Below are 28,000 nucleotides of genomic sequence, written 5' to 3'. Positions count from 1 at the left end.
CCAATGCAGCATTGGGAGGATGTAGCAGCATGGCCAAATCTATCTCTGACTTTACCAAGTAACAGAGGCAATGCTGAGGCAATCAGTGCAACTGCCTGCTGTGCCTGCCAAGCGCCTTCCACTCGCATTGTGTGCCAAAAAGGCTTTCCACAGCTTGCCATATATTTGCTGCAATGACTTTAGTCAAATGTGGGGGCTGGAGGAAAATGGCAAGGAGTAAGAAAACCAGTTTGGGAGTTCAGTGTGAAGCTGCCACTTGGAAAGGGATCAAATTATAGACCCTCTCTTTATGGTGGGTTTGAGCCTTTAAAAATATTAAGCAGGGGATTAATGGTTTTGTCTCTTGACCTTCTGCTTCAGCATGAACTCCAAGTCTTCCTGTGCTAATAATTTGGTCTCTTATTGTCTCTCCTTTAACATTTTTAAGGAATTTTTTTTTTCTCTTCTTACATTACCTTCCCTCTACAACTTAGAATTAATTGTTTGGCTAAAAATAATATAAGAAATACTCTTATCCAGTCCTGATGTTTCCTTTCCTAATGAAAATGATTGAAGAAGTGCTTTTAATTTTTTTTTTCTGGGCACCTTCCCCAAAGATTTGTTACAGCATGGGTTTAGTTTTGACTGCAATATAGAAACAGCTTTCTTGGGACTTTTTTGTTGTCTGTCCCTCACCTTTGTGGTTATGAGAGTTCCCTATTTCCTCCCCCTTCTACTTGCCCTTTAAAAACATGGACTATTATGTGTTTCAATATCACTACCTCAGCAATTCCTGGTAGGTTGGCTTGTTTTCCTCTGCCATGCCAATGCTAAGCAAAAAATCCAAGTTCTTTCCCTTTTTCTAGAGAGTGTCCTTCTACTTTGTGACTCTTGACAGGGACAAACTCCTCCCAAATGTGACTGTTTCTGCATCTCCAATCATCCCTTCCCCAGCTCTTTGCTGGAGGGGACCAGCCTGCTATCTCCATAGGGATGCTGGTCTTTGCTCACTTGGCACTTGGTCCTCTCAGTCCCCAGTCTGAACCTGGCAGCTCCTGGGAAGGCTGTGCCTGGGGCTCTCCAGAGCCACACAACATCTGTGGAGTGGTGGCACCATGGGCTCTGCCCCTTTGTCCCTGAGTAAGAAGAGTCGTGATAACTCCTGAGGGATCCAAGGTCTCCCCACCTGTCCCCTTTCCTAGATGTCTCTGCCATCCAGGATTTGAGAGGGAAGAGCAAATGAGTGGATTTGATTGCAGTAAGATTTAAATAGCTGGTAGGAGATTGAAAATGAAGTTGCAAGCTGACCTTACCCTGGTGTTGCTGCCAGCCCAGTATCTGGCAAGTCCCCCCCAGGCTCTGGAGTGTGTCCTGCTGCTTTGCTGGCTGTGTCCTGGCATGTCCCACTGTCACACCACAGGCTGAGCAGCTTGCAGAGTCTCATTGCTTGTGAGGGACCCCCAGCTGCCATCCAATCAAACTGCCAGCTCAGAGCAGGTCTGGGTAAAGCAGAGAGTAGAACTGGAGCAAGATCTATCCCAACAACTGATTAATATAATGCCCTTGGCTCTGCAAAGAGGTTAAGCATGACAGGAACAAAAGGGGCTGGGAGAGGGGATTTTGACCTGCATTAACACTCCCTCTGTGCTTGATCACTGGGATTCATGGGACAGCATCAGAGAGCAGATGAGAGACAAGTTGGTGGAGGTGAGAGAGAGCAGGAGGTTGTTAGGAGAGCTCACTAAACTGGAAAATTAAAAACAAATGCTTGTTTGTGTGCTGTGTGCTAAGAAAGGAATGGAACAATACAACCTTGTTCAACTTGGAGAAGAGAGGGCTCCAAGGAAACTTTAGCATCTTCCAGTACCTAAAGGGGCTCCAAGAGAGTTTGAGAAGGACTTTTGACAAGAGCATGTGGTGAAGAACAGGGGAAATGGCTTTAAAATGATGGAGGGCAGGGTTAGATGAGATATTGGGAAGAAATTCTTAATTATGAGGGTGAGGAGGCCCTGGAACAGGTTTCCCTGAGAAGCTGTGGGATGCCCCATTTGTAGAAGTGTTCAAGGCCAGGCTGGATGGGGCTTGGTGCAGCCTGGTCTGGTGTAAGGCATCCGTGCCCACAGCAGGGGGTTGGAACAAGATGATCTTTGAGGTCCCTTCCAACCCAAATCTTTCTGTAATTCTATGAACACAAATTAAGTGAAAAAACATCATCACATGTAATTCTAGAACTCTGAGAGGTTTTGCTTCTAGCGCTTGGGGTATTCAGGTATTGGCATGTATTAATTTCAGTGTTATTTTATTTGCATTAATTGAGACCATTCCAAACTTTCTTTTTCACTTATTGCTTAAATTTGCAAGCTTTCTTAAAATTGGAAAAATGCTGATCGATCTCTGTGTTGGCACATCATACTCATATCCAAGTCATAACATCAGGGGCATATCATAACAAGGGATTGGATTTGCTCCTTTCCAAGGTATCTGCAGGGTGCACTTGATGTGATAGCAATACTTTTGTATACAAAGCTTTGTGATGGAAAGAACCCTACCGTGGAATTAAGGAGTAAAGTTACATTTGAATCCATTGATTCATTATGATGTAATGTAGACCTGATTTAGTTGATATTGTTTATTGCAGAAATATACAGGTAGTGTGTAAGATATAAACACTGCAAATTCAGTATAAACACAGGTAGGACCTTGTCAAAACTACCAAAAGAGAATGGCATGATATTTGGAAATGGAGAAGTTGAGCCCACAAAATAACAGCTGCAGTTTTTATCTTTAATGTCTCCAGTTGTGTTGCAGTGAAAACAAAATCTTTGAGCAAGAAAATAATTTCCATTAACTTTGCTCAGTGTTCTGCAAGGAGCAACTGATTTGAAAGAAATACTGAAAATTGCTAATAATTTCCTTTAGCTCTTGCTTAAGGAAAAGAAATATTGCTTCTGCAGTGGAAAGGCACTGATAAGTAGAAGATAAGTTACCAAGGAAATATTCTCCAACAGCGCATGGGATCCCTTCTCCTGCTGAGCTGTGGGCGAGAGAAGCGTTTCCATAGCCAGTTCTTCCATCTGTACTCCAGCAGGCTGGCAGCCAGGGATGGAGCCTGATCAACAGCCTCAAGGGGATGTGGCTTACCAGCTAATGAGTAATCTGTTTGGCCGTTTCGTGTTTTGTAGATTGATTTAATTTTTTTATTTTTTGTCCAACTCGAAATTGCCAGAGTAGCAGCCCACCTGCCAATAGTCCAGCCTTTGCCAAATAATTTGTGCTGGCATCCTAATTATCTGGAAAGTCCAATTCAAAAAAAAAAAAAAAGAGCTGCAGACAGGAGAAGAAGAGCATTGGAGACATTTTGAAACTGTTTCTCTGACAGGAAAAGATTCTCTTTTTTTCAAAGGAATAGGATTCTGTTTGATTTCTGCCTCCAAGGAATGCACAGTACTTCCTTACACAGTGTATGGCCTGCAGTGGGGTGCAAAGCAGGGATTTGAGCTGAGGAGACATTGATGGAAGCTCTCCAAGAAAAAAAATCTGTGTACTTGCAGGCCCATGAGGAATAATGGGTTGGATGGTTTGGTAGGTGGCCCCCTTTCCTGTGAAGTCTGTCTGTCCCCCAGCTGACTGAGCACAGCCTGCAGGGCTGGGGTTTACTGAGGTGGTGCAGCTCAGAGTTGTATTCAATAACAAGAGAGAAGATGGAATTCTAGGTGAACTGTTCATTTTTGCTGACAGGAGAGCTAAGAAATTGGAGTAAAAAGGATGTGGATTAGAGAGAGAAGTAATAACAGAAGATGGCAGATGTGTAGCATAGTCCAGCCAGTGTGTTCTGGAGAAGGTGGGTTGCTCTGGAAACTGAGACATCCCAGGAGGCCAAAGACTGGGATGCTTTTGCTTGTGTGGAGAGAGGAGCTCAGTCCTGCCTTATCTTTCATAATGCTATTCTGTCATCTTCAGATGTCCAAAACATTCTTTGGAGATGGAGGTGTTTCATAGCAGATTTTAGCAGTTGACTCCTTGCAGTCAGAAACCCTAGTGATGTTTTATATTTGGTTGTTCATCCCTTTACATGAAAGCAGTAGCTCAAGGGACATGTCCCACCTAGAGACAGAATGATGGCAGCCAAGACAGGTGATGTGTCCAGGTGGAATGGAGTGAAGGTCTCCTCAGCTGGGTGGTGCTCTGGGTTTTTGGTCTAACATCTCCCTTGAAGAGGTTCTTATGCCTGTGTGATTCAGTACGAGCAAGCTGCAGACCACTGACTTCTTTTCAAGCTTCTTCTGTTCCTGTTTACTTTGGACAGAGCAAAGACTTTGTGCAGCCAGCAAGACCTAGGCGTTGGTACGTGAAGTTTTCCAAATAAATGTCTAAGGCTGTTGCTGTGGCAGAACTTCTGGCATGTGAATAAAGTTTTTAAGCCACCTTGTACAAGCTTGGCAGTGCATACAGTCCTGTGCAGTTGGGCTTAGCCAAATTTCAGACTCTACAAAGTATTTAACTATGTACTTAACTTCATTGCAGTTTAGCAAAACAGGTAAGAACCTTAATGCTTTGTTCAGGGGTGGGCTGTAGTGCTGGAATTTAAGTCATTTTTACAATCAAAGCTTGTGTTGTTCCTCAACAAAGGAAGAAAAATAGCAACAGAAACTTCTCTTAGAATTCACAATTGTTAAGTTGCTACAGTAAATATAGCCATTTCAAAAGACTTATTATGAGACTAATGTAGCTGATAAAAAGCATTTACATTTCAAATGTAGAGAGCAAATAAGATGTATTTTAAAGGAACATTTACTTTTTGGAGAACAGTGGGACTTGGGTTGCAATGATTGCCATGATCTTTTTCTCACTGCATTGCTGGCTAACACAGCTATTCTTTGTATGTCAATTTTGGCAAACAAAGTTATATTTAATGATTTCTTTTGTTTGCAGGAATTTATGGTGTGCACTTTACCAACATTCCCAGTTGCACTCTCTATTGGGTAGTTTTCTTTCAGTGTGTTTCATTTGTATGCCAACATTGCTTACAAATAGCATATCTTGTGCCTTACTAGCCATTGTGGGATTGGTTTTAAGATTCAGCATTTCCATTGCCTTTGTGAGTGTGTTTTTTCCCTTTCTTTTCCATTTGGCATAATTATGTGCTCATGATTATTACCTGCATAAGTCAGCTAAGCACTTCTTTGCTTGAATGTTAATCTTTGTCAATTCTTCACCCACTAAGTGTGAAGGTAATAGTATTGCTAACTGGTTTCTGTGAGGCTGCATGCTGAAAACCGTTTCACATTAACAGGGTAATTGAAACTGTAGCTAATGTATTGGTCAAAGTTGGTAAGCTTTCTAAAGCCTTCTTGCAGAGAAATCCTGTGGCAATTATCCTAAAGAATAGACAATGTATGTAGTGAGCTATTCAGACTGGAAATTCAATGCTTTACATGCCATTTGTGGTGGTGATTGCATCACTCTCCCTCTTTTGGACATTGGAAGGACTATTGGTGGGGTAAAGTCTCATTCAGACAGAATAAAAGGCATAATTTTGTTTTGTCCTGTAATGAATGATCCTCATGATGCATGGGTCATGCTTGCATCCTGTGGACAGACTTTTTTTTTTTTTTCATTATTTTTATGTAACTAGAGAGTTTTAAAGTTTTCAGTTTTCAACTCAACAGAGAGTACTGAAAATCCTTACATTTTCCTACCTGTTTTTAAATTTAAGGGCTGTGTTTGCTCCTGCATTGCTAAGGCTGAATTTGGCTTTCTGTATAACATCTGTGTTCCTTCTGTCTCTCTTTTAGCTGTCTATGTAAGCCAGTTGTCTGAAATTTTACATGGCTTTGAGTTTTCCCCTGGGGAAAGCTGGAGGAAAATGAGAACAAGAGGTACAATCTGTCCATCTTAAAATTAGCAGCAAAACTCTTGTCATAAAGGCACAATATCATCCCAGCCTTTGCATTGATTCTTTTAGATGATAGGGCAAATTGGTTAACATAGAGATTCCAAATTGTTCTGATAAATTTTGTAGGCTAAGCCCACATTCATTGCAGGAGTCAGAATCACTAGAGGCAGCAGGATGTAAGAAAGTGGGTGTTGTCCTCAACTTTTCCTTAAAAACAAACTTGAAACCAAGAAAACCTGTGGAATGAAATGGATGCCTGTTCAACTGTCCAAAAGCCCAGAAGTTGTGGGCTTTTATGACAGACCTCTGCCACTTCATTTGTTAGTAAAACTGGAAGCTACAAGCTGGTGGGTAGGGAGAGGAGTCTGGGATGTGGAGGTAGGGAAGCAGAGGGAGAAATAGGATAAAATGAACTCTGATGGTTTCCTGCCAAACATGGGTTTGGTTTTGTTTTGAAATGGGGTTTTGGGTTTCTCTAAGCTCTGTCCACTGAAGTTTTTAAAGTAAAATGCAATATCTTTCCAGAAATATCTTCTGGTAAACTTTAGTTATATGCTACATAATAAATATTCCTCACCAAAGTACTAGGAATGTTTTACAGTATGGCCAGAATACATTATTATAGGGGTTATTTCTGGGTTTGGACTGCTGTAAACTTTTATAAATGTAATTTGCCTTGCAGGCATGGAAAAAGGAAGAAATTCAAATGTGTGGTTAATTCAGCAGCTGTGGGTTTCTCCTTAAAACTTCACCATTTATGCTGTGGATGCTATGTGGATCAGTGCCCAAAGTATCTTAAGTATTTTGGCATTCCATGTGCATGCTGAACTGTGGTGTGACAGAGCAGCTCTGTGGAGCTCTGCAAGGAGGAGCCTCAGGGATTGTAGGAGAGCCTGGTCCTTTTTTGTCAGGGTAGTGTGCAGAATTGTGATGCTGATCCAGCTCTTCAACATGGCAGCATGTTTTGCTTCATTTCATAAAACAACTACTAATAATCAGGTCAGGTACATGCAGGGAGTGATAAACAAAATAAAAATAAAATAAAAACATCCAGACTCATGGATGGTGCCAAGAGGAAGGAGAAGCAGCATTATCTGTGCATGGCAAAGAGACATGTGGTGTCAGGTCAGAATGTGCAGGCTTGCCCTTCTCTCTGTACCCTTTCTCCATAGTCTGAACAAAAAAGGTGATGGCAGCAGTAGGAACACAGTGAGAACTTTGAATATGTTGAGTAAGGACCAGATGATGATATGCCTGACATCTTGTGCCCCTTAGACAAAAATTGGTGTTTTCAGTCAACAATCCCAGTAATCTCCTAAAACTGCCTCCTAACCCCTAAGAGCTATCACCTAACAAGGGCACAGCTCTCCCAATACCTCCAAGAGTGGGCTTTGGCATGACAAATTTAGCACTAATCTCATTTACCTACACAGGGCTGGATTGGTGGCTGGATGACAAGCAGTCACCAGTCTGACCCTGAATTTAGAGGATTTTGATCAGCATTATTATGCAATGACAGATTTCTTTGTTTGCTGCAGTTCTCAGCTGGACCTCCAACCACTGGTTTTCAGGATTCCCCCTCCCCCTTTCTTCAAAATCTGCTTCCAGGAAGTCACTTTAGAAGAGATTGGAACATAGGAGCAACAAGTAGCTGTGAACTGATTTTCAGGATGCTGAATGCAGTATCCATGTGGACACTGCAGACTCTGTATCTTATCTGTCAGCTCCCACCAAAGAGAAATTTGTCTTTATGTTGGACTTAGCAAAGTTCTTTTGACATGTAATTTCCAAATTTCATTGAGACAACACCTCAGATCTGGGCTGAGAACAGGAAAAATGAAGATTTGGAGTTGTTTTGGGAGTTCTGTTGAATTATGGTCTTTCACTTCATTGCAGCAGCTTGTCCCTTCAAGGTCAAGAAAGCTTACTGCTTGCTGGTTGTTAGCATATCAACTGGCAGCAGAGCTGAAAGGTAATCTCACAGCTCAACAGGGATCTTACAAGATATTTACAGTATTTTTAGGCTGTTATCAGGAAGAAATATATGTTTAAAAGAGAAAGGTATTCAGAACAAAAAATTGGAAAACAACTCTGCTCCTAAATTAGGTGTTATTTAATTTTCTTTAACTAGTTTCACAGATTTGTGTGATCTGAAGAAAAAAGAATATTGTCTCTCAAAATTTGGTATGAAATTTTTTGGACAGGGGGAGGTGGTAATGCTTAAGAGACGATACTCTTGGTAAGGTAACATGAAATTTATGACTTCAAAGTTCAGAATTTCCTTTCATTTTTCTCTGTTTGTTTCAGCTTTGCTTTGCATCTACTTTCCCTCCTACTTACAGGCATCCTGTTGAAGTCCTGGTTTTATTCCTAGGTGCAGCAAAAAAGCAACTGTGATCATATTTTCTGGCAGATCTTGCATTTAAAAAGGCATTTTCTGCTGCAGAAGATTCCTGGTGTAGTCAGACACCCAAAAAGTCCCAGCCACCCCCATGTTCCACTACACACTTGTAAAAAAAATAGTTATCCAGCAAAAGCTCTCCAGGTTGTGCACCATTTCTTGCTTTCTGCAGTTGATAAGTGTATTAGTAGCATTAAAAAAAATCCTGTATCCATTGTAGTTATTAATGAACGTGTTTTCTCCTAAGATGAATTAGAGGGGCATCTAAAAACTACTGCAGAATACTGGAAGTTAAATTCAGTACAAAAAAAAAATAATATTTATGGTATGCACACTCCTGTTTTTCCTCCTCTAAATGGCCCAGCCTGAGTAAGTTGAACATTTTAATTATCTATAGTACATTTACCTCATATTTAATTTTTTTGCGTTATTATTGACCAAAACATTGCACATAATTAAAGAAAACCTAATAGCTGATATCCTTACTTGATATTTGTTGTGGAATTCTGTATCTTACAGATCTCCAGTGTTGTTAAAAATACACATAAGGGGAAAACAGTGCTATATTAGAAGCAAAGTTTTATACACACTATTTTAGAAAGTGGTTTTTTTATACTATTTTAATATAATAATTGTCATTTTAGCATTTTATATTATTTCCTTAATAATGGGCAATGCTATAGTGATAAATTTAGTCCCAGCAAGGTTTGCTGAAACTGGTTTTTGCTTACGTGATACATAATATTTCTATGAAAGAAAAATTAGATATTATTAGTAATGATATATAATCAATACATATAATATGAAAACCAAATTATTCCTCTAAAAGTCATATATGAAACAGGAACGTTTCAGAAGAGAAGAATAGAACTATATTTTCACAAGTTGAAGGCTAGAAAAGGCAGTATTTGATATGTGTGCTGAGTTAATTTGAAGGCATCTAGTTACAGGTCTGGCTTTGTAATAATTAATAATCTTCCATTATTTCATCTTTTTATTTTTGTTGTCCTTCTCTATTATTTTTTTCACATTTGCCAATCATGCTTCTGATTCTTACCTGTAAACTTCTTTAAACTCTTTAAAGACAAATCTTCATTGTCTGCTGCTTACTTCAAACTGCGTGCTGAAAGAGCACAGAGATTATAGTGCTGGATTCACCGCTACACAGAGCACATTTTATTTTCCTCTTAACTTCTAAGGGGCTTCAGCTGACTTTATTAAAATAATAGAGACAGCTAAGATCTCCTGCCAGCCCCTCCCCCTTCCTCCAAGCTCCAGGAGCTTGCTTTTTCACTAAAACATAGATGGAATGTTTTGGAAAAGGAGTTTGAAAGCCTTAGCCACCATCTCTTACCCATTAGAGGTATAAGGAATTGTTTGATATGTTTTCCAAAGGCAGAGAATGAGGCTGGAAAGGCTGATTTGCCAGCAGATTGGTCAAAATTTCAACAATCATGCAGGAAACAAAACCAGGGTTCTTTTAACCAGATAAAATCTCAAGCATACATTCAGCAAAGGGAAAGACTAGTCTACAGAAATCTGCTACAGCTAAAGACATGTGAGATCTTGACAGCCGGTATCACAGTCACTCAAAGTATTACCCTGGTGGTTACAAATTCTTTCCTAAAGATGCCCAGTCTCTCTATGGATCAGCTGGGAAGTAAAATCTCTTTTTTCAGTTTCCCTTTCCAATGAGTTCAGGCAAACCCCAGGCTCCAAAAGGCAATTCTATATATTTTTAAGCTTTGTCTGGGCTCCTGCCCTAGTAGCTATTTTGGTACATTTTTTAGCCGCCTGTTTTTTAGCTTTGCAGTTAACTGTGCACTGAGGCAAACAAACCACAATAACAACTCTCTGGTTGTTAGTCATGTCCATCCTGCACCCTTTGCAGACAAAAGCAGTGTTGTACACGTCACTTCCCCGGTTTGGATAATGAGGTTTTTCTGTCAGTGCATTCACCACCAGACGCCCCTCTGGCTGCTACAGCTGCAGGCTGTGTGGGCTGGCACACGAAGCCTTTGTCATAAGATCTCTGGTGTGTGGGTCTTGCTTCCAGGAAAATGATGTATAGGTTCTTTTTCCACCCCCCTGTAATTAAATCAGCCCGTGATCATGATTGAATTATTGGTCTGACTGAAGAAAATCCATCTTCTAGCAAGTTGCTAAAGTAGCAGGAATGATTTCTGTTGTCCCAAGAATTAACCAGAAAAAAAAAAAAGACTTTGGGCAGTGATATACTGACTGATTAAGTCAGAGCAGGCTTTGGCATAACCATGTTCCTGCTAATACCCAAATGGCAATGACACAGTTGGAAGAGGAAAGGTAACTCGTGCAACCATCTTCAGAGAAGGAATGACTTAGATTAAACTACCTAAAAATAGCTCCAGGAAGTAACCTACAGAAATAGGTTAATTAAATAGTGAATGGGCATTGGGAGAACAGACAGGGACTAATGTGATCATTAAGTTGACTCCGTGCTAAATTTATTCAGTAGCGGAATTCAATTTTTCCCCAAGGTTAAAAAATGATAATTCAGGAGTGCAGAGAGTTGTAGGGCAGCTTACGTCAATCTCCATCCCCTTCCACTCCCCAGCAGAAAGCACATCCCTTAGGGAAGGTAACTCTAGATAGATATTTAATAATAGTACATTGCACAATTAAAACTGCTGGATTTTCTGATTACTATTGGAATTTTTATATGGATATATTCTGTGAAGTTTTGTCAGATTACAGAGGTGGGTCTGGTGAAATTTACCGTGTCTGAAGCTCGAGACAATGGGAAAGTGTTTTGGGAGGAATGTCAACATTGTGAAGCTATTCCCATTTTACCCTGTTCATTGTTAGTTCTTCTGAGGTGTTTTGCTTTAATGGTTGAAGCTGGGGGGTGTTGATGGATATGGAGCATGTAAACTTCAGCTGCTGATATAAGCTTAGTGATCTTTATGGCTGCCTTTATAGTTGAACTCATGAATAATAGATCAGGTGAGGAAAATGCAGCACTATCAAGCCTTAGGCAGCCCAACCTGGCCAAACTCAAAGACAAGAGAGTAGTGGGAGATAAATAATCATTTTGCCAACTTTTTCTCAGCTTGTTTTTGCTGGGATCCTCTATTTTTTGCTGTGGACCAGTCAGCAGCACATCAGCTTCAGCTTTGGTGTAGCACCTAGCTGTGGTGTACCTGCCTTGCAAGGGGAGTGCTGGCCATGATGTGACTGTGTACTGATCCCACATCTCAAACTGAAGGACAAGAAAGCTCCCTAACTGGTATTTTACCTGGCCACAACCTCTGCAAGGAGGAGGAGAAGGAGTAACTGGAGTTTGGTGTCTCTGTAGCACTGGTGATATTCAGTGTTGCAGACAGGATCCAGAAAAGTCTGGAAGAATTGCTTAATCCCTTCCAGGGTAGAGAGGGAGAAAGGAAAAAAAGCTTTACAGCCTGAGGCTTCAGAACCAGAGAGGCAGAAGAGATTTTGCAGGTAAGTTTCAACCTGCAGAGACATTTTCCTGCAACCTGGTATTTACTCTGTGTTGCTGAAAGGAATGAAATGCCATTGGCAAAGGCAGGAGGTGATGTACTGGTGGTAGCTTGGATGTATATAGTGAGGAGAGCTGGGAAACATCCCAGCTTGTGGGTGTGACCAAGATTAGAAATAAGTGGGATGTTTTGGCCATGAGCAGCATTGGGGTTGACTGTTAGAACTTCTGATAGTCATCTCTCCAGCAGAAGTCATCGTGCTCCATTTCTGTGTCACCTTTGGATCCTTTGCCCATGACTCTGGGTGTTTCCCTAGCACAGGAGCTCTGGGGTAGGAGCCAGTCACCAGCTCAACCTTCCAGCTTTGGATGACTCCACAGGCAAGGGGCTGCTGAGCTGAGGAGCTGCCTGAGGCTCTGTTTCTGCTTTGTTAGGGAAACAGGTTTTTAATGTGTGGAGTTTTCTGTAAGCTAACATGATTATGTTAATGATGTACCTGATTCATGCTGGTAATTTATTACATCGTGCAAATGACTCTATGAAGCCCAGCCTTGAGCTTTGCCATGAGGGCAGACTGCAGAGAGCAAGAAATGACTAGAAAAGCTGCTCAGAGAACTTTAATATATTTCTAAAATATATAAATTCAGAAAACTCTTACAGGTGGAGCACACAAGGCTATTTCTGCACAAAGTTTGATTAGCAAAGCGTGGGAAACTTCCAAAAAGATATTAGAGGTATTTTTCATAAAGAAATAGTGAAGGAGAAAATCTGCAAGCATCTGTTTGATAAAACATAATCCAGCTGGGGTAATTAGATCCCAGTAGGATGACTTCTGGTTTTATGTCTCCAACCAAAGGTTGATTTACAGTAAGATGTCATCGCTTCGAGAAGGAAAATGGAATATTTAATAAAGATCAGAGTAACAAAAGCAAGGTAATTTTGAATTTAGGAGTGTACCAAAATGTAAATTAATTCCAAAATTTCTTCCTTCTCTATTTGCTAAGGTGAAAAGATTTTTTCCTTTGTTTGTTTGGGATTTTTCAGTTGGTTTGATTTGGTTTTTTTAAGTGGCTGAATATTTTCTTTGATGCTTTGTAAGCAGACATTGTCTCTCCAAAAGCACTTCTCCCTGTGAGGGTTGCTTGTATTGCACTGTTATTATAGGAAGGCAGATAATGTGGCCAGTGTTTATTAATGAGCAGCTGATGGACACCATTTTACTAATAAAAAAAAAAAAAAACAGGAAAATGATAGAGCTTTGCAGACCCTGTGGAAGATGTGTTTGATCAACTAGTTTCCTAATGTTTGAAGGGATCAGAAATAGCAGAATTCCAGTCCTTGTTGCTCAGGCTGCTGCTTAAGGTGCAGTGGGACATCTCAAAGTGAGACTTCATGCCTCTGGAAAAGAAATCTTTGAGGCAGTAATGTGAGTAAAGCAAGTGTGTGTATGGAACTGAAATTCTTGTTCAATTGTTACAGAAAAACTATTGCTTTTAGCAGAAATTCAGGAGCGACTTGTTTCCTGTGTTTTTTGTTTCTGAGCTCCTTTTAGCTCATGAATTCATGTTTGCTCTGAATGTTAGGTTCTTTTGACTATAGTTTTGAAGTCTACATGTTGAAATTGTAAAGAAATCATTTATTTCAGTAGTTGAAAATGGGAAAACTGCTGTTGGGAGGCAGCTGTGTGAGGGATGTTTGGCAGGGCTGAGAGTGGTGTTTCTGTGGTTTGAGGGCTGCCTGAGCATCTCTGTCTGTGGGACACAGCCAGCTTTCACATGCCCACATGGTACTGGCTCAGTGCTCACACTATGAGTCTTCTGAAAATAAAACCTGGGGTTTTGCAAGAAACATGTTTCCCCTGCATTGCTACTGTGGAGGCACAAGCTCAGATTGCGTTTTGTTGCTGCTGGGGGCAGAGGAGTTGTCTGGGCTGGCAGTGGAGCAGTGCAGGCAGATGTGCTGCAGGCTCGTGTTCTAGGATATGCAAACTCAGGGAAGGGTGTGGGCTGTTTCCAGAATTTCTTCTGCTGATCTAACTTGAAAAGGCTGAGTTTAAGGAGAGTTCATCAGCAATCAAAAGAAATGCCCAGATTTGCCCCCCAGCTGCAAATTTCTAGTAAAAAACCCAAACAAGCAAACAGAAAAAGCAACCCCGATGCATCAGGCTGCTGCATTTCCAACTCTGATACTAATTTTTTTTTCATTTCACATTATTTTTCATTTCCCTATTTTTTGGTGAATACACTAGGAAACAAATTTATTTCATTTTCAGCTGTGGTTTGATGATACAGTAAATCTGTTCCAGGTCTTTTAATGTTGCAGGAAGGCTGCCACAGCCATGTGTTGAACAGCACTGGTCTGGCATAAAATCATTACAGTGGTTCAATTTCTAAAACCTTGTCATATTAGGTGTTACATATCTGCACCTCACTAATTTTTTTCTGGATTAAAATTTGTCCTCTATAGTACAGCCAGCTCAAAGCCAACAAAACCTTTGTTGTACATGGGGTTCTGTCTCCTTCAGCAGAAACAGACTCATGAGCCCATCAGAATCACAGTAAACTTTATGCCACTGATGTATCCACATATTCACAAATCCTCTTCTGGAGTGTGTTTTGTGGCAGTAGGAATACATTGGAGGGTGGGGAAGGCCCAGGAAGCTTGGTGCACTCCCTTTGGAGGATGCTTAGAATTACCTAGCTCATGATGATAACAATAATTGTGCTTTTATAAAGTGAACGAGTTAGGGTTCAGCAGAAAGAAATGAATGAAACTGAAAGAAATATATTTGAGGCAGAGTAAACACATGAAGCACTGTAAACTGATTGTAATTCTAGGGTTTTGAGAATTTTGGATGCATTGGCACCCTAAAAACACTTTTAGACCTATTTTTATATACAGAGTATTATTACAGTAGATCCCAGGAATTAAATGATGTAATAGCTCAGAGAGCATGTCTTTCTAGAAATGTACAGGAGATAGAGATGGCTGAATAAAAATGGTTTTGTTTGCCAAGGGAAATACCTTGGGAGGTTCAAAAGCACTTTTGTTTGGAAGTGGCCTTGACAACACTTGTTTCACTCCTCCCTCATCTGTAATGTCATGGCATGCTTTTATAGCAAAGCCTGTTTATATGTAAATAATTCCTTGGTGGAGAAATTGCCTTAGTCAATATGCAGCAGCCTTCCTAGGGCTCACAGGTTTTACAGGGCCAATAAAATCTCTTACTGTGCTATGCTGCAGATAGGTTCATTTGAGTGGCATATTTGTCATATTTCAGTCCTTGAAAGTCATCACCCAGCAGCTAAGACCCACAGAGCTGCTCCCTCACTAGTGGGTTGGGGGAAACAATCAGAAGAGTCCAGGGAAAAAACTCCTGGGTTGAGATAAGCCCAGTTTAATAGGGTGGCCTGGTTCAGGGTGAATTTTGGTAGAGAACCCCTAGAGGGGCTCCTCTAGGAAAGCAGATTTGATTGGCCTCTCCTGCCAACCGGTTTGGGAAAAAATACCTCCTTGGAGAAAAGTGGGGAAAAAACCTGTTTATTAAACAATAAAACCTAAACAATATTAAACAATAAAACCCCTTGCTGCTCCAAAAGAGATGACAAATGGAGTAAGTCCCCTCCCCAGGTTGTAGTTCTCCCCCCTTCACTCTCTGGAACAAGTCTTAAAGGTGCAAAACTTATTATTCAGCATAAACAGAACAGACAGTTGGGGATACAAGCATCCTATAGTCAAGCAAATCAAAGCAATTCACTCCTGGCTTCCCGTGGGCAGGCAGGTGTTCATCCATGCCCAGGACAGCAAGGCCCCATCACACGTAATGGTCACTTGGAAAGCCAGATGTCATCGCTCCCAGTGTCCCCTCCATCCTCCTCCTTCCCACAGCTTTATAGGCCAAGCATGTTGTCCTGTGGTCTGGAATATCCCTTTGGCCAGCTGGGCTCAGCTGTCCTGGCTGTGTCCCCTCCCAGCTCCTCGTGCACCCCTTCTCGCTGCTGGGGTGAGGAGCACAAAAGGCCTTGGCTCAGCAATAACTAAAACATCCCTGTGTCATCAACATGGCTTCCAGAACAAATCCAAAGCACAGTCCAGCTCCTAAGAAGAAATTTAACTCTGTCCCAGCCAAGACCAGCAGAGAAGTGTTGGCATTTCCCCCCACTCATTCAGTATGGAGAAGTATCTCACCAAGAGAAATTGCTCCTTGATTAGAGTAGGTTCAAGGAAGCCTATTGCTGCAGTTCTGGTAGTATCAGGAATATGGTTTTCTTGAAATGAGAGAGATAATGACCTTTCCAAAGACTACAGTGTGGGTCAGATTCAGATTTTTGTTTATCTGAGTTGAAACCAGATAAGTGATGTATGAGGCACCTCTGCTGGAAGTATTTCAGGTGATGGCTTCTGCGTGCTCTTTCTGTAGGGCTTCCAATTGCCCAGTTTGGTGTTTTTGTTGTGATGTTTTAATAAAATATTACCTGTTTGTCCTTAAATTTTGATTGAATGTAGAACAAAGCTTACATGAAGCTGATATTCACATAGTATGCATAATCCACCTTTGTTTCCTCCTCAGTTTTGCTCTTCTGGGAGAGAACTGAACATATTGATGAAAATTGAAAATTGTATTTATGTGAAAGAAAGGTATTGACAAAAAGGCAGATCCAGTAAAAGGTTTCAGTGCTATCAGAAAGGGAGTAGACTACATTAAGTGCAGCACTGACAGTCCATTGTGTGACAGGATTGCCTTCACCCCCACAACAGGGACAGCTACAGAGAACAACATTGTTTTTATTTGAGGAGATCACTCTTTCTACTGCACAAAAGCCAATATTGCAAAACTTGAACACGAGGCTTCAACAAAGCACACTCAATATCAGCAGAGGCAAATATTGGGAATGCCATCCTGCTACATCCCCAGGCATTTCATTGTTGATCCTACAGCCTATTCCACTGTAGAAGGATGTGGGGTCCCCCTCTGAGTGCTGTATTGCCTTTCAGCTCCAGACTCTGAGCACAGGCTGTGTAAAATATACTGCCAGTCTCTGTCACATATGGGTATTTTCCCTTCCTCACTACTACAATAACAGGTTGTTGTTGTTGTTTTCATTTATTTTAAAGGCAAAGAGTTGCCTTATTCTAATTTCTGATGACAAAGCTTGATCAATTTTTTGCTGTTTCTCTTAATAATTATTAGCCTAGACTCAGGATTAAGATAGTGTGGATTTCTCTGTCAAACATAGAATCTAGGTTGTGGTGAGGAGTATTGGCTAACAGCTTTTCTTTTTTCTTCCTTTTTTTTTTTTTTTTTTTTTTTGGGTAAAATTTATTTATTTGCTAGTTTTCTTTTGTATCTAATAATTAGGAGCAACATAGGAAAATGTAGGTTTTTTGGCATGAAATAAAAAAGAATGGGCCTTCCAGCCCTTTATGAAGTGAATTATTACAGAATAGAAAAACATTGATACTGCACTGTAACTTGAATTAGTCCATTGTTAAAGTGCATTTGGAAATTAGAGATAATACTGAGAAAAAGTGTTCTTCACTTCCTGAAAATGAAAGTAAAACAATCAGGAAAATCATAGAATTACAGAATGGTTTGGGTTCAAAGAGACCTCAAAAATCATTTGTTCCAAGTCCCCTGCTGTGGGTAAGGAGACCTTACATTATCCCAGGTTGCTCCAAGCCCTGTCCAGTTTGACCTTGAATACTTCCAGGGATGGGCCACAGCTTCTCTGGGCAACCTGTGCCAGGGCCTCACCACCCTCATGTTTAAGTTTCTTTTCTCCCCCCTGCTCTTTTACCCACACAGCTACATGCAGTGGCAAAAGTTGTTTTGTGAGAAGGAAGCATTAGTATTTAATGAAGTAGGTTTGCTGCTTGTATGTCCTTAGAGTTCCTGCATTAAAATCCTTAGACTGATAAATTTATGATTTACAGTGTCTGCAGCTACAGGTCAGTACTCTCTGAAACTCTTTGATCTCACAGGTGCTCTTAGAATAAAACTTGTATCCTCATTGCCTTTTCCCTTCCATCCTCCATCATTGCACAGTTTTCCTTCCAGTTCTCAGACAGGGCTTTTCTGTGCATGGAAATCCATTGCAGGTGTCCTTCACTGTCTTGGGTGATGGCAGAGCCATATCCTCTGGGAACTCTCAGGGCTTGAGGAAAAAGGATTGCAATTTCTGCCAGATCACATAGAGATTTTCTCTGAGTCACATTATGGGATTGGCCATTTTTAATGCCATACCATAATGCTATACTTATGGCCATACTGGTTCTAATATGGTAAAACATATTACTCCCAATGTTAATTATAGGTGAAGTTGCACCCAAAATTCTGAAGTGTATTAAAGTTGGTTTAGCTTAATCTGTGTATTTTAATTTTCTGCTTTTTAGTTCATAACAAATTTGTGGGTTGTCTGGACTGATCCCAGCAGCTAAAGAGACCAAATCAGTCAGAGTTTATGCTTTTATTATTGCTGCTGTATTTAAGGTGGCTGTTGAAGGACCCCACTGAAGAGGCAGTGTTAGCTGTTAGGATTTGACAAAGTGAAACACCAGCCTAACATTTGTCATGTTTTTTAGACGCTGGGTTTGAAGGAATATTTTGAAGGAGAGAAATGAGAAAGCTTTGTGCTACACTTGTAGTACTACCGGCCAAATCATCTCAAACATATTCCACGTACAGCTAAAACCACTGCTTTTATGAGGAGAGCTTACTGTCACAAACATCTGTAAAATAAAATCATTTCTTCTTAAGAAGAAAAGCCAAAACCTTTAGCAGTGCTCTTTGTCCTGTGGCCGCAGGTCGCTCGAGCGAGCTGAATCCAGAGCTGCTGTCACAGTGCTGCATGTGCCAGGGAAGGCAAGGGCTGACTTTGCTTGCGGTGTGTGGACTGAGAAAGGTCAGGGTCCACTGCTCAATAGCATGTAATGTTCAAGCTATTCCCCTGGTTTATTATTAGAACAGCTCAAGACTTGGCTGAAAAGTCACGTGTATTGGCCTCCCTGCCTTCTGTTTGCTTCTACTTGCACTAAGAATTGCTATTTTTGCCTGGCTCTACCCATCTGTCCTGGGCAGTGTGTGCCCTCTTCACTGAGCTAAGGATGAAAGTCTTGACTGTCTTCTCTGGACACTACAGAGAGAGTCTCCTACTTTTTTTCTGGGACCAAGTAAACCACAAAGGCTTGTGCTGCAGTGGCAGCCTCCCTCCTTGCTGGATATTTTTGAAAAAGTAAGCAGCATTGTTTATTCAAAAAAGATTCATGGGATGGAGAAATCGATAGCCTTTGGAAGTTATGGATTAAAAATCAATTAGCAAATGAGAAATGAGCAAATGAGCTGTTCTCTCAAAGGAAGATGTTAACAGCAGTATTAGGGGGAGTGGTGGCAAGACCAGTTTTGTTCCATATATTTAACAATGTTTCCAGCAGTGCAGTATAGAGGATTGTAATTTACTGATGACTCAGAATGACTGACATTATATATAAACTTCAAAGACTTTAGATAAAAATTGCAGAATCCACAATGGAATCATGTAAATGACTAACCCCGTGCATGGACTCTTAATTAGTTGTAACTCCTTAGGGAGAATTTATCTGGAAGTGATTTTGGATGACTTCTTGAAAAGAGTTCTGTCTGGAAAGGCAAATCAAATGGTCAACTCTTAAGATGTTGCTGGGGATGGTGTGTTTCTTAGGGGCTCTATAATGAGAATGATGCTCTCAGATGGAACAGTGAGCTGCCAAAAAAATGTAAGATATAGCAAAAGTAGAGTTTTGTCAAATATTTTAAATGTTATTAACTTTATTGTATTCAATATGCTTATGAAAGGTGAGCATAAAACACATCTTATTTTGTCATAAAGATAAAGCAATACAATGTTTTATGTTTTGGATTCAGAGAGCTGTTCATTGTGCAGTGATGAAGTATTTCCTAAAGCCTCCTGCAGCAGCACATTGGGAAGAAACAAAGCAGGCCAGAGGGAGAGAGTGGCTTCACAAGGGAAGTGAGAACGCTGCCTGGTGGCTGCAGTAAATCCAGCAAGGATAAGGAGGGTCTGTGATCCCTTTTAGGATTAGCACTGGCTAGTGTCATACACATTTCTTGTTCGTGCCACCGAGAAGCACGAGCACATCATGCAATAAACTCCCCCACTAGCTTTACATCTTTACATGCAAAGATATCCTTTGCTCAAAAGAACATCTGCAGAAGCAAATGGGATGGCAGACTTGCTCTCCAAAACCCTGTCTTGGTTAGGGCAGTCGAGGCTTGCAGTCATTTGCTATTTTGGCAATTGCTGTTCTGATGAAATTCTTTGTTTTCACAGAGATTTTAGCTTACAACAACCCCCTAGAACTGCACCTTTTGCCTGTTTGTTCATAATTTTCTTGTTAGTTACGCAGAAAGTTTGCTGAGGAGTATAGGAAGGGCCACGCTGGGTCAGCCCAAATGCCAAGTGTCTTAGTGCCCTGCCTTGGCTTTGGCCAAAAGCTGATGCTCAGTGGGGAGTGAAGGGATGGGGTAAGCATTTATTGGCAGTTGTCAGAACACTTCCCTGGTTTTTCATCATTTAGGGACTTTTTGATCCACAGCTTTTATCTCCATGCTTTAAATTGCTCGTTGGTTTTTTTCTTAGGTGAATTCATATTATTGATTTTCAACTCCCCTCAGCTTTTCTCATTTCTGTGGCATCCACTGTTTTATGTGAAGAACCTCCTTTTATTCATTTTTAATTTGCAACACATTGGTTTCATCTGATATCCCCCCCTTTTTTTTTGTTCACCTGGAGGTTTGAGTGGAAGGCACCTCAGTTGTTGTAACTACAAGTGAATGCAACTACATTACTCTTGTAGCATAATGTCACTGTGTACAGTGTTACAATAACAGTTTTGTTGGATTGGCTCTTCTGAGGTGTAAAGGGGAGAATGCTTTAGATGGAGATTTTGTTTTTCATTTTCATTTTAACTTCAGCTGTTTGTTTTTTTTAATATAGAATTAGTCTTGATAATCTGTTTTGTGCTGTGCTACTTAGTGCTATATTGCAAATGATTTAGTATTGTAATTCAACTCTACAATGTGATTATTAGTTAGATATATTTCTGTTTTCACAACTAGGTAATTCTTGACTGTAATAATGATTTTTGACTATTACTTGATTCTTGAACTGATGTTTAATAAAGTCAACTTTTAGGGAAATAAACCCTGTGTCTCCATCTACTGGATACACCAAGGGACCTATGCATTTTGCCCATATGTAATCTCTTCTTTGCTAGCTAATGTGGGAAGAACTTAGAAAACATGAGTGGGAGGTCTGTCAGATGTGGGCAGTGGATAAATGAGTCCCAGTGAGAAGGGTTTGAGGGGAGGAAGGACAGAAAGGGATGGAGAGATTTGTACACTTTCCAAGGTACAATATGCAAAAGGTCATAGAAAATGTGGCAATGCCTGTAGGAACAACAATCAAATCCCTTATCTAGTTGAAGAAACATTTAAAGGACTGTGGAAACAGATGGTGCATGAGTTAAAACTGTACAGGAGCAACTTACCTTCTGCAGTAATTTCAGCAAGACAGTTATTTCTGTGGTTGTTACTCTCTCATTCAATCACAACATGCAATTACTATAGCAAACCTTCTGTCATATTGCACACGTTTTCACACTTGTCAGAGGAAAAGTCATAAGATTAAACAATATGGTTTCAAGTACTGTTTAGTTATGAATTTCATAACTGTATTTTAATGCAAGACAGAAGCTTTCTGTTGGAGTAGACCTTAAAAGTAGAAGAACCAGGGGAACAGACTCTGGAAGAATAACAAGTAGTTTTGGCCATACAAATCCTAAGAGCGCAAATGGAAATTTATGCATATTAATACCTTCAAATCAGTCTGAAAAGAAGCAATTAGAGCCCTGTTGTGGAGTCACTGCATGTGAAGAACACTCACTGAAATCAATGGGTGCTTGGAGAAAAGACAGCAAAAAGAACTGGGGCTTTAGTACTCTTACCAACATTTCCCCCTTTGCTTTTATACAGTCTTTACCATGGCACATGGTATGGAACCTTTTAGTTAATTTTTAACTCTCTCAAGGTATTTGAAAACAAGAAACTCTAAAGCCATCTAACCATGCTAAACCTTTTCTATCCTCAGGAAAAAGTTCTTAATTTCCTTTTCCCCCCTGCTTTGGGATTTTTTTTGTATTGGCTGGTTTTTTTTTTGTTGGTTTTTCCCCTTTTCTGTGTGCTATATTTGTTCTCCAGAGCTGGTATCTTTTGACATGCACATAGCTGTAGATAGATATATATATATAGATAGACATATATAAAAAATATGCTTTTTTCTCTCATGCTAAATAGTTTCTGTAAATGATAAATATTAGTAATGCAAGTGGTTATTCGTTATTATGTTTCTTGAATAATAATGTGTCTCTGGTTTAGACCTTTTCATGTCTGTCTTTCCTTAAAAAAAAAAAAAAAGGAAAGCAACAGCACAGAGATTTCAATATGCCTTTTTTTTTTCTTCTTTTTAATGAAAAAGGCATCTGGGGGTAACTCAACCAGAAAATAAAGGGAAATCAAAGTGATAGCTATATTTTTGTGTTTCACTTTGATTGCACTGTGCAGTTTTCTTCATTTGGGAAATGTGTTTAAAAAGAGAGAAAAATCTTTGTGCCTATTATTCACTTCTGCTGGTTTTGCCATTTTAAGAATACACATACCGGTTATTTCCATATAGAATGTCTGAAAGCAGGAAGAATTTGACAAGTCATTATGTTACTTGAATTCAATAAAAAAACCTGTCTAGATCATTATATTAAACAGGAGGACATAGAAAATTAAAGTCACAGTTCCATTGAAAATTGTTAACCTTATTTTTTTTGCAGCGACACCTCTTGAGAGGAGTAGTGTATGTCTGTAAGAGAATGAAAGCTGAAGGAATTAAGAGAAAATAGACATATTTTTTCAGATTTTGGGGTTTTTTTCTTTCTGCTTTTCCCATATGTGTGACGGCCTTTTTTGCATTGACATTGAAGTTTTATTGCGACAAATCTCGACACGTTTACTGATGCCAAGGAAAGTGTTATGCAGATTCATTCAACTTGGTAAGAAACACTGTTGGGGTTACTCAGAAGGAGGAAATGTGCCAGAACCTGCAAAGCTGGATTGGCCTCTCTTCAGGACTCCTCATTTTCTAAGTGCCCTGTTGAAGACTTTGCCACTGATTTTTTCCCAGAACCTTCTTTCAGGCACTGAGTGTGTTGTTTTCTGAACCAAACCCAGTGTGCCAGAAATGAGGTATCCAGAGCTGCTGACCTGTTTTTGGTAATAGTGGTGCAGTTTAACGTGTTTATTTGTGTCATTCAACAGCAGTTTGAAAGAGAAAAACCAGTGGTAATAGGATTTGGATTGCAGTTGAAGCTGAGGGTTTCTTGCTGCCTGCAATGGCTCTGAATCAAGCCGCAGATGGTGGTGAGATTCCTGTAGCTGCTGCTTTCCTTGCACAGGCATTCCAGCAATGCTGAGAGCAAGGCAAAGCCTCAGGAAAAATTGTGAAGTGGATCTGAGAGCAGATGTGCCCCAGCTGCAGGGGAAGTGATAATGGAAGCAGTGAATTTGGAGCAGGGCGGATGGCGGCAATCCGTGATCGGGGAGGAGTGTGCCAAAGGATGGAAAGGAAAAAACGACAGTGTGGGGAATAATTAAGGAGGGTAAAAACAGTGCACTGAGGGGACTCTCAGTGGCCATAGAAATGCCTGTAGGGATTGTGCCTGGGGACAGGAGAATGTAAGCTAAAAATATGAATAGCCTCCTTGGTCTTTAAAAGAGTCTCAAGTTGTCTTTACTGTGATTTATGTCACCAGACCTCCTCCACAGAATTGCAGTCGCATAATCCACAACTGCTGTTATTTATTCTGGATAAAGAAGGCAGTTTTGACTGTGATCTCCCTTGACATTTTCCAAGGTCTGTGCCTGTCTCATACCTTTCATCATCGTGTACTTCTTCAAGGCATCTCTCTTACCTCTCTCAGAAAGAAACATGCATTGCAGTGGCTCACCCTGGACCAGAGTGACACAGGCGTTACAGGTTAGGGGAGATCAATTGCACAGCCCTGCTCCTCTTCACCTGGGAGCATCTTTGATGTGTTGACAAGGTTGGAATCCAAATATGGCATTAACCCACTGTATTGCAGCGGTTGGGGTGGCAGGAATGATATAAAATAGCATCTCACTCAACAAGGTATTCTCCCTTTTTCATTTTACAATCTGTGTCAATGGCAGTAGAAACTATTAGACCTGCATTAAAATTACAAATTACTTTATATAAATGGAAGCTATAAATATCGCAAATAGTAAAAAACTAAAATTGCACTGAGGTTCAGAAGCTGGTATGTCTAAAACCTTTAAAATTAGGGACATTTAGAGGAAAGCCTCAATATCCATCTCCCTTTAATTTACCTCATTATTCTTGTTTGTCAGAGTATGATCTCACTACTATGTTAATATCGTTTAATAACTTTCTTGCAAGGTTGGCTCAGATCTGAATCAAACCACAGCAGACATGCAGCGGTATTTCCTTGAGTATGTTGGTTTAGATGAAGCAGTAAGAACAGTCTAACCTAGTCTTAAGGATGAAGTAATTGTTACTGTTGCCAGTAAATACTTTTGTTGCTGAGTATCTCTTTTCTGAAGCTTCTATATCAATATAGATAGTCTTGTGGTTTCCTATTTCTTTTTCTTTTCATTCGAAAATATTATGAATGTAAAGCTACTATTGATCTGTAAATGTGGCACAAAATGATTTGAATGAGGGACCTAGACACTAAAATTGAGCTCACTGAGAAGCTTCTAGCAGGTAATGATGTGAATGCTGAAAATGCTGGTGCTGCATTAGGTGTGTCCTCTCCCTCCAACCCCTGTGGGCTTGGGCCAGGCCTGCAGTGCCTGTGTCTTCTGAGCACCAAGTATGGCTCAGCACTGGCATTTCCTGGGATGGAAATCTCCCTGGGCTACCTGGAGCCTGGCATGTCTGATTCTCACAGCTGTGCTTCTGGACATGAAACCAATGGACAAAACTGAGGGTTCTGTGTAATTCTTAATGGACTCTTAGGAGAAACAGAGGGGATGTGCTGGCCTTGGAAGTCCCTGCTTGTTTCATGAAGCTGGAGAAATCTGGCTCAACGTTTTTCATTAAAAGTAATTTTAAATTGGATCAATGGAGTAATATTCCTGTGGTGAGGACTCAGAAGAGAGAGAGAGTTCCAGAATCTTTCTGGTGAGTGCATATGATTTCCTGTTCTGAGGGAAGGATCTGTTTCACCTAAATTTATCTTGGGTATCTAGCTTCACTCTGTAGTCAACAGTTCTCCATGAGAGCCATTCATTTGACCTAAACCAGGTCAAATTACCCTCTTTATTAACAGCAGAGAAAGCCTCAGGCCAGAAGTCCAACCTGGAAATGGGCAAACAGAGATGAAACTGGATCCCAGCTTTCCTCTTGGCAATACACACATCAGATGAGGTCTGTGGATACTGCAGGAACTTGTGAGTAGAAGTGTGTCAGTCAGTGGGGAAGGCATGCCCAAAACCTGCTGTGCAGATGCCCTGTCAGGCTGAAGGAATGGAACCCCTTCATAGAACAGGAGTTTTTAAGTTAATATGATTTAAGTACTATTAGTCTTTGGGAAATAGTCCACATCCTTCATTAAAAAAAAAAAAAGTGATAAAGGCTGTATCTGCATTGTTCTTGTCAAGGAATTTGCATCTTCAGGCTCTTCTCAAAGTGACACTGAGAGTTCAGGGACCCTAGAGGCAAAGCTAGAAACTGCTCTGTAGCACCATGAGGCTGATGTAATATGGGGCACCTAGCTGAATGTTCCTTTCTACTCCTGAAAAAGGAAGAATGATTTTTAATTTCTTGCTTTTCAGCATGAAGGAAACTCATAACTGTTCTCTGCTGGGGCTGAAAGCACATCACAGATGTGGTTCAAAATCAGTTTGTCATTCATTTCAAGCCTGCTTTGGCACAGGATGGTATAGAAAGAAAAAAAAAAAAAATCTGTTCTAAATTTGCATTTGATATTTTATTCTTTCCTTATCATCTGCATTTTTGCTGCTTTAATTGGTATTTCAACTGCAATGGCTTCTAAACATCCTAGGTGAATGCTATCTTATAAACCCAATTTTTTCTGTCTTTTTTTTTTTTTTTTTTTCTGTGCAAAAGGTGGACTAAAAACTGTCTGAGCTGCTGGGATTTCCAGGGTGGTGGTCTGTGGCACAAGGTCCAGCTGGAGCCAGTCACCAATCCTGTACCCCAGGGGCTAACTGTGGGGCCAGTGCAATTAAAGATCTTCATTAGTGACTCAGATGATTGGGAACAAATCACCCTGGGGATTGTACAGAGAGCTGGGAGGGCCAGTGTTTAAACACAAGAATTGACTGACTGACTCTCTGCTTGGTCAAACAGCAGAAGATTGCAGGGTCCCACAGGCATTGTAGGGTCTCCATCTTTGGAGCTCTTCCAGCCTTTACTGGTCCTGGGTGACCAGCTGAAGGTGGCTCTGCTTTGAGCAGTTGGGTTAATGTCTCAGTGTTTCTAAATATAAATGCATGGTGATTTTTAAAACATGTGCCAAACTGTTAATTTGTAATTCCCTCCACGAGTTTTTCTCTTTATCTACAAATATTCAAATAGTTTAGGGGAAAAAACAGGCAAACCTCACCCCACAACTGAGTCTGTATGTGGAGAAATCAGATTTTTGGACTCAATTTCAGTCCAGACCTTTATCCCAGCAGTTGAGCTATGACTTTTAATTACTGAAATATTCTAAATTTAAAAAATTTTAAAAAAATAGTGAGATTCCTCAAGTAGTGACCCATCTTAATTTAATTCCATATTACAATGCTCCACTGTCTCATGTAGGTTATTGTAACTTCTGGTTTCAATGTCTTCAAAAGTCTCTATCTTAAATTCATGTGAAGTTAGAATACACAGATACTAAAAAGAATTTGTAATTCTTAGTAGTCATTCCTCAATATTTTTCACCACACTCATTGCTGAATGAATGTCATTTGGCTGAAGTTTTTGATTACTTCAGTAAAAACAAAAAAGCTGTCATTCATTGTGTGAACTGAGACACATCATTTAACAGTGAGAATATTGTCACACAGCAAACAGGTCATCAGAGGATGATGCTCCCCTGCAGCCACCTGATCTGTTTAGTTTGGTAAACAGGAAATTTTAAAGATACTCTTTTTTTGCCATTTTAACCTCTTTAAGTGGCCTCTCTCAGTAAGTGCTCCCTTGTGTAAACAAACAAACTTAAAGAAGACCTCAACCTTTGTGGTAAACACCTAAAGCAGTGGGACCAGCATGGAAGGGAAACCTGTGGAGGTCCTCTGGACACCTGACAGATGTTTTTTGTCTGGGCTGTGTTGAATTGCTCTGTGCACTTGTTGCAAGTTGTTTTAACTGAATAGTTAGTCCTTCAGTCAGCTGTCAGTAGCTTGGTGACAGGTTCACCACATGCTGTTTTGCCACACAGCTGCTGGGTTTTTAACTTAAATCTGATCATTTTCTAAACTTGCTGTTCTTTGGAAGAGTCTTAAACCACAATACAGAAAGGATATTTCACGTTGGGTGTGAATCCAAGCTTCAGCTGGAGTTGCTTGACCAGCCCTTTGTTAGCTGTCAGCAGCCTTTGAGAACCTGGTATGTAAACTTTTAGGCTTTGAAATAGCTGAATGTTTATGTTTCCACCAAAAAAATTCCCTCCAACGTTTTTGGCACTTGAGTGCCCAGTGTTTGACTCTGGTGAAGAGAACCTTGCAGTGTGGGAATGAGGGAGCTTGTACAAATGCCTAAAGGCTTGCATGTGACATGCTGTGTTTAAGACATTGGTTATTTTTGAGGTGATAATTGCATTTTTATTCTTTAAAGACATAACAAACATGCTAGTATTGTCTGTAATGAAAATTGAGCTTAAATATTTTCATATTGAATTATTCTTTTTCTCTTCACTTTCAAGATAGGGAGTTATGTTGGAATTCTCTATTTATGAACCAGTTTGATCTAGTAACAGCAGCAAAACTTGACTTGAGTGTTTGATGTTACTGATCTTAGATATGTGTATAGGTATCTTGTGAATAGTTTGTTCAGCAAAAGATGTACAATAGTCCCCGAGGTTTATGGTTTTATTGTGGTTTTTGAAGTTCAGTGTTTTCATAGAGCACGTTATTTTGGAAAGCATCTAAGG

General features: G+C 40.3%; 1 protein-coding gene across 6 annotated transcripts in view; it reads left to right on the top strand.

Moving 5' to 3' along the window:
- The window catches only part of MACROD2 (mono-ADP ribosylhydrolase 2), an 842,889-nt gene that overhangs the window by 539,985 nt on the left and 274,904 nt on the right, over positions 1 to 28,000 (top strand). The window lies entirely within an intron of this gene.

The sequence above is a fragment of the Fringilla coelebs genome (genome assembly GCF_963513975.1).
Source record: "Fringilla coelebs genome assembly, chromosome: 3".
Taxonomy (NCBI): Eukaryota; Metazoa; Chordata; class Aves; order Passeriformes; family Fringillidae; genus Fringilla; species Fringilla coelebs.
The sequence above is the reverse complement of the archived record's forward strand: the minus strand, read 5'-3'. Positions and strand labels throughout refer to the sequence as shown.